This window comes from Hibiscus syriacus, unplaced genomic scaffold, assembly GCF_006381635.1.
Source record: "Hibiscus syriacus cultivar Baekdansim isolate YM2019G1 unplaced genomic scaffold, ASM638163v2 tig00112490_pilon, whole genome shotgun sequence".
Lineage (NCBI taxonomy): Eukaryota > Viridiplantae > Streptophyta > Magnoliopsida > Malvales > Malvaceae > Hibiscus > Hibiscus syriacus.
Genome location: NW_024063343.1, coordinates 135719 through 151287, shown reverse-complemented (window position 1 = coordinate 151287; position 15569 = coordinate 135719). Strand labels below are relative to the sequence as shown.

The following is a 15569-nucleotide window of genomic DNA, read 5'->3' as shown; positions in this document are numbered from 1 at the left end:
CAAGTAAAATTTCGTGCCCGGATAAAAATCGATTACGACATTATGGTTTCGTGTTTACACCGTAAAGGTTCTTCGAATGTTGGAGGCGGATGTCATCACAAACTCGACTTCCGATGCATGAATTTCTGGAGATCTTTGAAGTGCATCCGCCGAAGCTGTTATATTGAATATCAGCATCATGATCTCGGCAGCAAATGTTGGTAGCTACACAATGTACAAAGAGTAGATGGACAACTCTTGAATATTGAACTAGGCCCGAGGCAAAAATTATTTGGAAATAACGTCACCCTTTTTTTGTCTACGGTATAGATTTTATTTTAAGGTCACACTCGTATAAATGTAAAATTTGTGCGACTATTTTGTAAATTACATTAATTATCTCCTTTTTGACCTTTTTTTTAGAATTCATAATGTTGTTTTCTATTTGTATACTTTTGTGTGCCCTTTATCCTAATTTGAAGCCTCTGTTTAGGTAGCTTTTGCAGTTTTTTTTAATTTTGGATTGTAAACTAATGTATTGTATGAATTAGGAATTAACATTTGATTCAATTTTGATGATTTTCAATCTGATAAAGTTTAATAGTCCAACCTAACATTGGATGGTAAATAAAACATAATATAATTTTTTATTAGATAAATTACACGTATACTCGTTAAATATTTTACTCTTTTTCGTATTTTTAATTTTTTCAATTTACGCATTAAACTTTATATATTGAGTTTTTTTAATCTATTCCATTATTTGTCCCTAACTCCACGATGATATAACATTTTTTTTATTATTTTTAACCCATTAATATTTTTATTAATGTTATTTATATATATTTTTATTATCCTCTTATTTGCAGCTCCCCTTCCCCTTCCTCTTCCCATACTCTCTCTATTTCTCTCTTCAACTCGAAAAAACACAGTATTATAATCGGTTCCCATCACCTTATTGAACTCTGCAATGAACCCATGTTCTCAACAATTCAATTCCACTAAAAAAAGAAAACAAAACGAAAAACATAAAATCTCCTATTTTGATTTCTCCAAATCATGAAATAAGTTTGTCAAGCATCTTCCTATATTCTTCTTGATTGCTCCAAAGCATCAGAACTCTTTCTTGAATGAAGCAATCCTTGGTGGATTGATAAAGAAGAAGAGAAGGAATATTGAAAAGGGTAATCAGGAGGGAAAAAAACTTTGGATAACGGAATTAGCATGAGAAAAACCTTTAGAACCAGCAACATATCTTCCTTCACTTGATTATTATTATTTGCCCAAAATCTTCTTCTCTTCTTCTTTTTCAATCCCCCATTTTCAAATACCCATTAATCAAAACATTGTAAATAAAAAAAACCCATGCCTCCCATCGATCAATTTCTTCATGGTTTCAAAAGTAAAAGGATTTGCAGAACACATCAATAACGAAACGAATTCCATTTAAGGGCGAGAGAATATACCTGGAGGGCAAGGGAAAAGGTCGACGGCTATGAAAGCAAGAAGAGAACGAAGCAGAGAAAAATGGTGGGAGGAAGCCAAAGAGAAACGGTAGTGGAGCTTGAATTTGAGAAAATGAAAGGTTTTGAGGGTTGAGGGTATCTTAATTTTTAATTATTTTCCTTTTTAATTATTTTCTTTTTTCTTATATTTTATTGATTATTTTAACTTCAAACTTTTAAGAACAATTATTTTTTAATCACGTACAACAAAAACATAATATTAAAAGTAAAGTATAGTAATGGTCACTAAATTTTTTAAAGCTTTCATTTAGGTCCTCCAACTTTTAAAACTTTTAATACAGTCTCCCAATATTTAGTCTGTTTGCAATATGGTCCCCGATCGTTACACTGCCGTTCGTACATTTGCAATATGATCACTGAACTTTTCAGACACTTGCATTTAGGTCCCCCAACATTTAAAACTTGCAACACGATCCTCAATTTCATTTTAAACCCCAAATTCCTTTTCGATCTCGAATTTCCTTCTTCGTTTCTCTCTTCTCATTTCCAACGTAACTTTTTAGTCGGGGAATGAGAATTCTAATATAACTTCGAATTATGTGGAGGTGTTGACTTGAATAAGGGTCCATTGAGAGAAGACCCGACCAAGGGACTATCGGGACCATCAACAATTCAAGGTGTAATGTTAGATATAGGTCATCTCAGGTGAATCATAGATGTTCGATGAAATGCTTGTGAGAAAAAAATGGGGTTAGAAATGCAGAGTGAGGGGAGAGGCTAAGAAATAAACGCAACAGTGTTGCATTCCAGCAATTCTTCCTCCATTTTTTTGTAAATAAAAAACTGAAAGATAGAGCACTACTTGGGTTTACAATTTTACATGGCAGAAAATTGAAGAACAAAAACCAAATAAGAGTGCATGTAAGCGAAAGAGACTGAGAGGTGAATGCGTTGTTTGGGATTTCATTATATTTAATCATCTGTTGGAAAATCTTTAACCACAAGGATTAAACGAAGAAATTATTATATGCCATTTATAAAAAAAAACCAGTTTTGTTGGTGACTTTCAACACTGATACTTAGTTCATCATAGTAGTATTTGTCAACTCTACATTTCTAACCCCATTTTTTTCTCACAGGCATTTCATCAAACATCTATGCTTCACCTGAGATGACATGTATCTAACATTACACCTTGAATCGTTGATGGTACCGATAGTCCTTTGGTTGGGTCTTCTCTCATTGGACCATTATTCAAGTCAACACCTTTACATAATTCAAAGTTATATTAGAATTTCCCATGCATCCCCGACTGAAAAGTTACGCTATAAATGTGATGAGAGAAAAGAGAAGCAAAAAAGAAAATTCAAGATCGAAAAGGAATTTGGGGTTTAGAATGAAATTGAGGATTGTGTTGCAAGTTTTAAAAGTTGGAGGACCTAAATACAAGTGCCTGAAAAGTTTAGTAGCCATATTACAAACGTACTAACAATAGTGTAACGATCGGGGACCATATTGTAACGGATTAAATGTTTGGGGATTGTATTGAAAGTTTTAAAAGTTGGGAGACCTAAATGAAAACTTTAGAAAAGTTCAGTGACCATTACTATACTTTACCCTAATATTAAATATGGTTTAGAAAAACATATGAAAATAGATACGTGACAACCAATGTAGTTCACCCTACTGTTTTTGCTTAAAATAATCTGTGTATCTCCATCCGTACATCGAGCATCTGGTCGGATAAATGAACGGTCGAGATTAAGAACGAGTAGTGGCACGGTACAAAGGGATAGAAGAAAAATCTGGGATGAAGAAGACGAGACAGGTCAAACATCTTTTACACGGTTGGAAGCGTGGCGGTCGTGGCGGCTGAAGCTTGAAGCTTCTCTCTTCTCATCTCTCTGTTAAAGTTCAAGTAAAGAAGAAAAACGAAAAATAAAGAAGACAACAAATAGAGGGCGATCGGCCATTGGCAAACACTGAGAGCGGCAATCTATGAATTCGCTGCTCAAGTTACGAAAGCCATTAAGCCCTTTTTTCACCTCATTATCTTTGCGACGCTTCTCTTCAACTCTCAACTGTAAACCCTTTTTTCTCTATACCTCTTTCATATATATATATATATATACACACACACACACACTAAGAAGATTGAACAGCTGATTAATTCTCTCTCTGATGTCGAAACAGATGTTTTCGAGGAGAAAGAGGATGCGACGAGCTTTGTACACCCAACTGCTATTGTTCATCCCAATGCTGTGATTGGCCAGGTGCTTTGTTTTCTACTAATTCTCTTAAGAGGCATTTGTGTTTGGGTACCTGAAATCTCTATGATTTGTTTTAACTGTTAAAGCTAAGTTCTTGGTTGGCTGTACTCTGTTGTATAATGATTTGTATTCATGAGAAAAAAATTCAAAATTGTGATGGCACAGGGTGTTTCAGTAGGTCCTTTTTGTACAATTGGTTATTCTGCAAAGCTAGGGAATGGTTGTCGATTGTATCCTTCGAGCCATGTTTTCGGAAATACAGAATTAGGGAAAAACTGCATTTTGAGTTTAATTTGGTTGTCTTCCTTTCACTAATTTGTGAGGTTCTGTTAGAAGTATGCATGTTTTATGTCGTAATTTATGTAAGTACTAAACTTTATCAAGTCGGTTATGATATTCCCGGGCGTATCGTAATTGGATGCAATAATGTCGTCGGGAATCATACTGTGGTTGGTATCAAATGCCAAGACATGAAATACAAAGTAACTTGTCTTATTCGGCTTTTCATCAGTGAGAAGCATCCTACGTGTATGGTACGAATGTTAAATATTTTCGAAAGATATAACCACTTTGCATTGCATTTCTGTGCTATTAGTTAGGGGATGAATGTTTCCTTGTTATTGGGGACAACAATGACATCAGAGAATTTACTTCAATCCACCGATCTTCAAAAGCATGTGATAGAACGGTAAATACTAATATATAATAACCACATTTGTTTTCTTATATATTTAGTCGGAAATGTGTATATTATATGGACGTTTTATTCCCTTATCTAACTAGCAACCGTATCAGGTTATCGGCGACAACAATCTCGTCATGGGATCTTGTCATGTTGCACATGACTGCAAAATTGATAACAATAACATATTTGCTAATGCCACACTCCTGGCAGGCCATGTCATCGTGGAGGTAAGGCTTCTTAATGTCTGTTGAAGTCTGTTGCGACCATCTTTCAGTTGGGTCCGGAATTAGGTTTAGACTTGAAAAATATGGTTAGGGTCGCCACCAATCATTTTTAAAAAACGTTTAGGTGGATCGGACACCATCTTACCTGATTTGCGTTTTACTAGAAATGTGTTGCGTTTGAGAGTCGGTTATAGTTAAGGAAGGACTAACACATTGTACTGCCTTTTCGGTACCAATTAATTTGTCGATTGTCTTAATCGCGAAAATTAAAATTTAAAAATTTAATTCGAAAAAATTACCTTTGATCAATTGAAAGTATCCCTAAAAAGTCACAAATATTAGATTGTAAAAAAATATGAAAAAAGAATAAAAAAATATTAATATAATAATAACAATAAAATAAATAAAAAAAGTAAGAAGGTAAAAGTAAAAGAAATACAAAAAAAAACTAGAAAATGAATAAAAGAAAAAATAGTTAAATTAAAAAACATGAAATAATAAAAAAACCTAAAAACTTATTATCTAAATAAAAAGAAAGACTAAAAAATAATAATAATATTTAAAACAATTTAAAAAGAAATAAATGAATAAATAAAAGAAATAAAAGGAACAAAAAAGGACATGAAATTCACTAAAAAAATAATAATTAACCCAAATTCAACCTAAACCACTACACCTATTAAAATAATCAAACCACTACACATATTAAAATAATCAAACTACTACCTATTAAAATAATTAAATCAAACCCACCACAAAATTAAAAGAAAAAAATAAAAAATATATATATATATATCATGGTATTTAATAATGGAACTAAATAAAATTAAAGAAAAACAAAAACATAAACATAAAATAAAAAAAAAAAAATAAAATAAAAAATAAAAAATAAAAAAACAATATATTTAATTAGTGACCAAAATAACATATGCACAAATATGAGAGTCAAATTCGAATATTAACAAAAAATACATAATATGTAAAAAAATAGGACTAAAATATAAAAATTAAAACCTAAGTGCTCGAAATCAAATAAATTAAAATTCATTAAATGTCTTAAATAAAACATTGCAAAGAAACAGGGGATTAAATTGCCATTAACCCCTACCAGGAAAACACGCTGAACGTTCTTAGAAAAACGACGTCGTTTCATGCGTGTTATATAAGTCCCAAACATAGCTAAAATCAAGCCATTTTCTTCATTCTTCTCCATTTATGTGTTTGAAAGAGAAAGAGTCAATGAGAGAGTTTGAAGAGGCTTCCAACGGAGTTCTCACGTTTCTAGAATCTGGTGGAAAGCCACCGTGTCGGTCGTCGCTGACTGGCGGTGACCGTCGTTCGTCGGCGGTGTATGGGGACGAAATGACTACCGTTCGACGCATCCTTAGTACGGATCTGGGGTTAGTTTCTTGAGATAGGGTTTGAATCGAAACAAATCTAGAGAAATAGGTAAATTTCTTCTCTTCCTTTCTCCTTTTTTCTTTTGTTCGATTTTTTCCCGAATGTTCTCTGGTTTTTCTTTTTGTTCTCAAAGGATTTTCTCCCTCATTTCGTGTGTTTCTTCATTTATTTATAGTGCTTCATAACCTTGTTTTTAGGCTCGATTTAGAGTCCTAATAGGCTTAAAGCTCCTCGTTTGTTGGTTGTTAATGTCCCATAAGTACACGTCGGTGGTGTACCGAGAAAACTGGGGATGGAGGTTGTCGTTGGTTTGATCGAGTGGTTGAGGCTACTGCAACAAGGGATGCAGCGCTTGGAATAGGTTGGAAACGAGGGTTTCAAAAACCTTAATCCACCGGTTGGGGTCAAGCTTTAGCGGGCCGGTTCAGGTTGCTCCTTGGGTAGTGGGTTATTGGGTTTGTTACCACTGGGATGTTGGATCTGTAAATAAAATTAATAATACTAAGTAATTATATATATATATATATATATATTTTCCCGGACGAAAGTGAGTGTCCACAACTGTCCCTCTTTGTCCTTTTTCGTGGGAATTAAAATAGGACAAAGATAAAATGACATAAACTTTCGTTCGGTGGAGTTGAAAATTGACTTTGATAATTCAATTAAGAATAACTCCTGGTCGAATTGAGTTGCGGATGACTCCTCCGTCGCGAAGTTGAGTCCGTACTTTGAAATTTGAATCGTAATACGGCTTCTCGTTGCCAAATTGTAGTCAATTCCGGTCTTCTTCTCGATTTAAAGACCTTGGTTTGAAAATTCGACTGGAAAATAGTTCTCTGACTCCACCATGTGGTTGATAGGCCCTCAAATTGAATGAAATCGTGCTAAAAATCTTTGTTCACATATAGTTTTTCTTGACTTAAGCTATGATTCTGGAAAATGGTTTATTGTCACTAAAGCACAGCTAATCCAAGTCTTCTTGTCGACTTAAAGACATCGGTTTAAACTTTAGCTAAAAAATAGTCGAAACGTCATCGAGCTTAATAGAATGGAACCCGAAAGTTTTCATTGACCGATAACCCTTCTCGCTTTGAGCTATGTTGTACTAAGCTGAGAGATTGCGCCAGATCTTCTTCTTGACTTGAAAACCTCATCTTCAACCAGAAAGTAGTTTCTTGATGCTATCATGTGGTTAATGTGTCATCGAGCTGAATGGAATCGAACTCGACAGTTTTTTGTTGACAAATAGCTTTTCTCGAATTAAGCTAAGCTGTAAATTTGACATGCCCTTGAGCTGAATGGAATCGAACTCAAAGGTCTTTTGTTGACAGATAAGCCTTCTCGCCTTGAGTTATGCTGTAAATTGGATATGCATTTGAGCTTAGTGTGATCGAACTCGAAGGTCTTTTGTTAACATATAGCCCTTCTCGCCTTGAGCTATGTTGTAAGTTGGATGTGCCTTTGAGCTGAGTGTAATTGAACTCAAAGGTCTTGGTTGACAGATAACCCTTCTCGCCTTGAGTTGTGATGTAAATTGGATGTGCCTTTGAGCTGAGTGTAATCGAACTCGAAGGTCTTTTGTTGACAGATAGCCCTTCTCGCCTTGAGCTATGCTGTAAATTGGATATGCCTTTGAGCTGAGTGTAATCAAACTTGAAGGTCTTGGTTGACAAATAACTATTCTCGCCTTGAGCAATGTTGTAATTTTGATGTACCTTTGAGTTGAATTTAATCGAACTCGAATGCCTTTTGCTGACAGATAACCCTTTTCTCCTTGAGTTATGCTGTAAACGCCTTTGAGCTGAGTGTAATCGAACTCGAATGTCTTGGTTGACAGATAACCCTTCTCACCTTGAGTTATGTTGTAAATTTGATATGCCTTTGAGCTGAGTGTAATCAAACTCGAAGGTCTTTTGTTGACAGATAGCCCTTCTCGCCTTGAGCTATGCTGTAAATTTGATGTGCCTTTGAGCTGAATGTAATCGAACTCGAAGGTCTTTTGTTAACAGATAACTCTTCTCGCCTTGAGTTATGCTGTAAATGCCTTTGAGCTGATTGTAATCGAATACAAAGGTCTTGGTTGATAGATAGCCATTCTCACCTTGAGCTATGCTGTAATTTGATATGCCTTTGAACTGAGTGTAATCGAACTCGAAGGTCTTGGTTGACAGATAACCCTTCTCGCTTTGATTTATGCTATAAATTTGATATGCCTTTGAACTGAGTGTAATCGAACTCGAAGGTCTTTTGTTTACAAATAGCCCTTTTCACCTTGAGCTATGTTGTAAATTTGATGTGTCTTTAAGCTGAGTGTAATTGAACTCGAAGGTCTTTGTCGACATATAGCTCTTCTCGCCTTGAGCTATGCTGTAAATTTGATATGCCTTTAAGCTGAATGTAATTGAACTCGAAGGTCTTTGTTGATAGATAACCTTTCTAGCTTTGTGTTATGCTGTAAATTTGATATGCCTTTGAGCTGAATGTAATCGAACTCGAAGGTCTTTCAACATGTCAAATTGGTTGGGGTGTAGCTCATCGCTGCTGAGTTAAGCAACCACCATCAATTTCTGAAAGTTCTTTTGAATCAAGTATCTTTCTTCTTAGAGTTGAAACTTGACTCTAAAAGCTGCAAAAAATTATGTATGCTAAACAAAATGATAAATGTGATGCTCTTAAGTATATCTAAGATGCATGCAATATGAATTAGTCTTGGATGGGGTCTCATTTTTGTCTGATGGTGTTGTCCCTTGAATCGACCATGCCCCAATTTCTTCTCGAGTTTTGCGGACTATTCACATTTGAAATTTTCCTGTTTAAAAATGTTTTTCTCATTTCTCTTATTTTAGTAGGGAAAAGGATATGAGAATATAAAAACTTTGTAAAACATTGCTTCTTAATTCAGGTTTGCAATTGAATCAGATCATAAACATGAGTTCAAAGAATATCAAAAGAATCAATAGCTCTTTCATGCTTTCAGAGTTATAACTCCAAATGGATGAGTTGGCCTTCTATTTTCTAAGGTTTCAGCAAAAAATGTTATTTTTCTCAGACATTGCAACATGCCTTTTTTTCTTGTCTTGGCATTTTAATTGGATGTAGACAAAATGATGCAACTAGCATAATCAATTACTAGATCGTCCATTTCGGTCCTCTGAAATCTTCCATTTGTTTAAGCTTTGTAAACTCCTCTAACAAAGGCATTGCAGAAATATCGGTCTAAAAATGCAATTCTTGAGTGCTCGTGTGAAATTGACTATAATAGGTGTTCCTTAACTCCCTTAGTCCATCTTTTACCGAAACTCCTTATTTAATTTACCATTGTCTGGCTAGCTGGATCTATAAAGCCGGGATGTTTAACCAATTGTTATAGAGGGACAGCTTAATATTATAATCACCTTTATCAGGCTAGCTGAATATTATCCATGAAGCCGGGGCGTTTAACCAATTGCTCTAGAGGGACAACTCAAGCTTTATTGTATATTATAATCGCCTCTATCGGGCTAGCTGAATCTTATCCATAAAGTCGGTCCTTTAACCATTTGCTCTAGAGGGACATCTCAAGTTTTATTGTATATATATATAATTATAATCTGGGTATACGGATTCAACTTCTTAAGTTTGTTAAGAAGAACTTGTTATAGTCTAGGTGTTGTTGAAAGTCAAGAAATCTCATATTTAGAGTTTAATTTCCAAGCAACTAACTTAAACTAGATTCACCTACTCGACTATTCCATATGTGAAGATCATAATCACCATTGAATGTCTTCAATAAAGGTACAATAATATCATACACAAGAGATGCCCCATGTTGTCCGCTCCTATATATACCAAGCCTCTTGTTCATTCCCCTATGAGAGAAGAAGGTTATATCGGTTCTTTGCAAGAGAAGGGTATGGTGTTTGAGCGTCTCTTATGGGGTAAGGTCAAAGTCCTTGTTTTACCACTTTTGAATAATGTCACTTTGTCAAAGGTATGTAACTCCGATCATTTACAAAGTTTCTCAATTCAGTTGATATTCAAAGAATTTCAAGTTATAGATTTGATGCAATGCTCAGCATAAATTCATTGAAATATCCTTGTAAAATGAAATATGAGAAAGTTTAAAAGACAAGTTCAAACAAGATACTGCAAAATGGAATAAAACGTCATTAGGATGCCCCATTATTTCTAGAATGTTGAGTGTCTAATTGGATTAGGGCCTTCATCTGCATTTGCTTCCCATTTCTCGATCATTTGACTTGCCATGGCTCCTTTTGATGTACCCTTAGACGCACAAATTTCTGTTTCGGAGGTGTCATTGCTTTCATCCTTTTTTATGAGACATCTCTTGTTAGTTAATGTAATGAAAAAAGAAAAGAAGGAAAAAATAATAATAATGCGAAATATGCAAGAATGCATGATGCATGAAATGTTTGAGGCATTGATCCAAAAACGAGTCTGTTATTATAAATAATCTTTATTGGGGAATAAAAGTGTTATTTCTTAAGAGACAAAAAAACATTTTAAAGTTATAACCTTCTAGACCCCGAACAGCTTCTGACAGGTGGATTCATCCTCTGTCTTCTACTGTCACCAGTTGAATACCCTGTCGAACAGCTCTGGCTTCTCTAGCTAAACCGTGCAAGTGTTGTGCCCTTTTCTATACTTATTCCAAGAAGTCTTGAATGTATTTCTAGCTTTCACTTTCTGTTGAGACTGTTCCCTAACGGAAACGCCGTTAGAGCCCTCCATCGATAGGAACTATCTGAAGTTCACTTGCTTGCTTCTTGAATTCGTCAACAACGGCCTCCAATTTCGGCTTTCGTTTTGTCATCATGCTCTTGTTGTCTTTAAAGGGACTCTCCAGGTCAGTAGCCATTTTCTCATCTTCCCCTGCAAATTTTGCCAACTCAAATGGTCAACTTTTGATGTGCTCGGTGTAAATCCCGGTCTGTTCTGAGTCCTTTACAATGCAGTAGAGTGACATATTTTTCGATTGTGGGTACCACGCCTTCTTGGTTGAATTGTCTTGCAGATTGTCTCCTGACTATAGTCGAACCTCCGTGTTTTTCACCTCTTGTATTATAACCCCTTTGTCCATTAATACAAATTATTTACGTTTAACGAACACGTTTTTGGTGGACCAATACCTCTTTTGAATTATGTAAATGATAAAAAAATGAAAGAGAACAAAAATGAAAAGAGTTAGTGAGGTAAGGATAATAATCAAAACAATAATGAAAATAAAAGTACTACCCCACATGATATCTACCCGATGCTTATTATTCCTACCCAGACATGATCTCTATCCCGTGTTGATTTTGAACAAGTCCTAACCGCATAAATTTCTAGTTCACATGCTTTGAACATAAAATAAAGCAGGAAATAATATCAAAGTAGCCTAGGGTTTGAAATGAGGTTTTGGGTGGGCTCTAATTCCCTGTAGTCTCCCGATTTAGGTTCTGAAGAACGTAACCAAGTTCTCCTTGTCGGTGCCCCCTTGGGCTTGCCAAACCCTAAGTCTTAAGCCCATTACAAGATTATGTGGACTAAGTTAAACTCGAGAGGATACATTCCCTTATGCCCATACGGAGAATAAATTTACACGAAGACATAAGGTATATAAATCCCGAAGGTTACTTACTAGGCCCATATAGAGAATAAATTCCCACGAAGGCGTCGCTTTCACCCCACTTAAAAGGGTTTGGAGCTCGGGTATAGAGCCATAGATGAAAATTTTTCAAAAATCTGAAATCATTGAAAGAAAACATCAACACAACTATTTATTTGAAAAATAATCAAAAATAAATAATTAGAATCGAATAAATAAATTAAAATTTAAACTTATAATTTTCGCTCAAAAAGACAACCGAAATTAATTATGGCCTGACTCACTTACCTGTCCCCAGCAGTCGAGTCGTCTTTCAGTTCGAACTTCGACTTGAAAAATGTGGTTAGAGTCGCTACCGATCATTTAAAAAAAACGTTTAGGTGGATCGGACACCATCTTACTTGATATGCGTTTTACCATAAATGTGTCAGGTTCGGGAGTCGGTTACAGTCAAGGAAGGATTAACACCCTTGTACTGCCCTTTCGGTACCAATTAATTTGTCGGTTGTCTTAATCACGAAAATAAAAATTTAAATTTAAATATAAAAAATTCAATTCAAATAAATTACCTTTGATCCATTGAAAGTATTCCTAAAAAGTAAAAAATGTTAGATTGTTAAAAAAATATGAAAAAAGAATAAAAAAATATTAATATAATAATAAAAAAAATGATAAAGAAAACAAAATAAAAAAATAAAAAGGCAAAAGTAAAAGAAATACAAAAATACAAAAAACTAGAAAATGAATAAAAAAGTACTTAAATTAAAAAACATGAAATAATAAAAAAAACTAAAAAATGATTATCTAAATAAAAAGAAAGATGAAAATAATAATAATAATATTTAAAACAATTTAAAAAAGGAATAAAAAATGAAAAAAAAGGACACGAGATTCACTAAAAAATATTAATTTACCCAAATTCAACCTTAACCACTACAGCTATTAAAATAATCAAACCACTACCTATTAAAATAATTAAATCAAACCCACCACAAAATTAAAACAAAAAAGTAAAATAAAATAAAATAATATATACATATATATATATATATATATATATATACATAACATGATATTTAATAATGGAAATAAATAAAATTAAAGAAAAACAAAAACAAAAATACAATATATTTAATTAGTGACCAAAATAACATATGCACAAATATGAGGGTCAAATTCGAATATTAACAAAAAATACATAATATGAAATAAAACATGACTAAAATATAAAAATTGAAACCTAAGTGCTTGAAATCAAATAAATTAAAATTCATTAAATGTTTGAAATAAAACATTGCAAAGAAACAGGGGCTTAAATTGCTATTTACCCATACCAGGAAAACACGCTGAAGGTCCTTGGCAAAACGACGTCGTTTCATGCGTGTTATATAAGTCCCAAACATGGCTAAAATCAAGCCATTTTCTTCATTCTTCTCCATTTATGCTTTTGAAAGAGAGAGAGTCAATGAGAGAGTTTGAAGAGGCTTCCACCGGAGTTCTCACATTTTCAGAATCCGGTGGAAAGCCACCGTGTCGGCACCCATTGACCGGCTGTAACCACCGTCCGCCGACAGCGTATGGGGATGAAATGACCACCGTTTGACGTGTCTCCTCGGCCTTAGAACGGATTTGGGGTCGGCTTCTTGAGATAGGGTTTGAATCGAAGCAAATCCAGAGAAATAGGTAAATTTCTTCTCCTCATTTCTCCTTTTTCTTTTGTTCGAAGTTTTCCCGAATGTTCTCTGGTTTTTCTTTTTGTTCTCAAAGGATTTTCTCCCTCCTTGTGTGTGTTTTTTCATTTATTTATAGTACTTCATAACCTTGTTTTTAGGCTCGATTTAGAGTCCTAATAGGCCTAAAGCTCCTCATTTGTTGTTTGTTAGTGTCCCACGAGTACACGTCGTTGGTATGCCGAGAAAACCGAGGATGGAGGTTGCCGTTGGTTTGATCGAGTGGTTGAGGCTACTCCAACAAGGGATGCGGCGCTTGGAATAGGTGGGAAATGAGGGTTTCGAAAACCCTAATCCACCGGTTCGGGTCGGGCTTCAGCGGGCCGGTTCGGGTTGATCCTTAGGTAGTGGGTTACTGGGTTTGTAACCATTGGGCTGTTGGATCTGTAAATAAAATTAATAATAATAATAATATATATATATATATATATATATATATATATAAAAAGTGAGTGTCCACAGTCATTGTGTGTATATCTATCTCGTAGACAACAAGTTTGCTTAAAATTTGATTCGAGTGCTATAATGTAGGACTATGTGCACACTGGAGGAACAACTGTTGTTCATCAGTTTTGTTATATTGGCTCGTTTTCTTTCCTTGGTGGTGGATCTGTGGTATGCTTTTTAGTTCCATAAATTCCCTTCACTAAAAAGTTGCATTGAGTCGACTAGTAGCATAATCCCACCCATAGGCCGTAGGACAGTTCAATCATATTGCTGAAGACTTTTAAAATTCCTTTTCATTTACAAAAGAACTGAACTCTGTTTCCCTTATTCATAATCATTTCCATGCATGAAGGTTTTGCAAGATGTCCTGAAGTACACGATGGTTTCTGGAGATAGAGCCGAGCTTCGTGGTTTGAATTTGGAGAGTCTTTGGCGTTGCAGATTCCAAGTCGCAGAGGTTGTTAGAAAATCTAAATCTTATTCTGATTGCTTAACAGTTTAGTTTTATTTATTACTCTAGGATAGAAAAGACTAGTGTAAAAAAGATCGGTTTTGTTAATGTAGTCTTCTACTGGTTAAAGTTTCATATCATTTTCTTCTGGATTTTTACTTTGCTTTCTTTTTCCTTTTGTGCAAGGTTCTAGATTAAGAGTCTGAGAACAGCTTATAGAAAAATTTTCATGCCAAGCGACACATTCTATGGGTTTCGATGAGGGTCTCTCTGAAGTGGTGTGATTTCTGTCACATGCACACAGACAAATCCGAACTTAGATTCATGTTACGAAGAGCTCAAGCTATATATATTAACTTTATAGGAACATAATGAAGATTTGGGCAGCATTCCTGTTGTATGTTCCATGCTCCAGTCCATTCGTGATTCTTTCGCCGGAAATTGCCGTGGAATATGCAAATTCAGACAATGGAGCCGTTCTTGAAATCATTTCCAGAGAGAGTTTCGGTTTAGCTTTGATCTTTGCATGTTTGTATATATATATATATTCCTTTATTCACTGCAAGATATACGTTTTCCCTATAAAAGTCTTTAATGGCAACTAAGCTATAGTTAGACCTTCTGGTAGATATCTATGTAGGATGGATTGGACTTACTTTCCGGTTTATTTATGCAGATCTTTCCGAGCTTTGTATTCTAACTGTAGAGTGTGCTGTCATTAGCCAATCCAAGAAGCTTTAGCTTGTTTCATGAAGGTTTGATTTGTGGTTCTCTGATATGTACACACGCACATTTTAAAAAAAATATTTTAAAATGTGTCGGTTTTGAGAGTCGGTTACAGTCAATGAAGAATTAGTACCCTTGTACTGTCCTTTCGGTATTAATTAATTTGTCGGTTGTCTTAGTTGCGAAAATTAATATTTAAATTGAAATTTAAAAAAATTCAATTCAAAATAATTACCTTTGATCGATTGAAATTACGCCTAAAAGGTCAAAAGGTTAGATTGAAAAAAAATAAATATTACATAAATTGAAGAGAGAAAAAAATAAATTGAGAAAATAACAATAAAATGTTAAGAAAGGAAAAAATAAATAAAAATAAAAATGAAGAAAAATGTTCAGTCTTAAAAAAATAAAAGTGTAAAAAAAACAAAAATATATACATAAAAAACAATGTTAAAAGAAATAAAAAAATATTAAAATTAAAAGAAAATAATATATATATATATATAATAAAATAAATAAATAAATAAAAATGTAAATGATACAAATAGCAAAAACAAAAAGGTTAAGGGATAAAAATATCAAAAATAGAAATTTAAGGGT

The 15569-nt window shown here is 34.2% G+C and overlaps 1 pseudogene; it reads left to right on the top strand.

The window, feature by feature from the left end:
- Window positions 1-3419: 3419 nt before the first annotated feature.
- LOC120180100 lies at window positions 3420-14727 on the top strand (annotated as a pseudogene).
- Window positions 14728-15569: the final 842 nt, after the last annotated feature.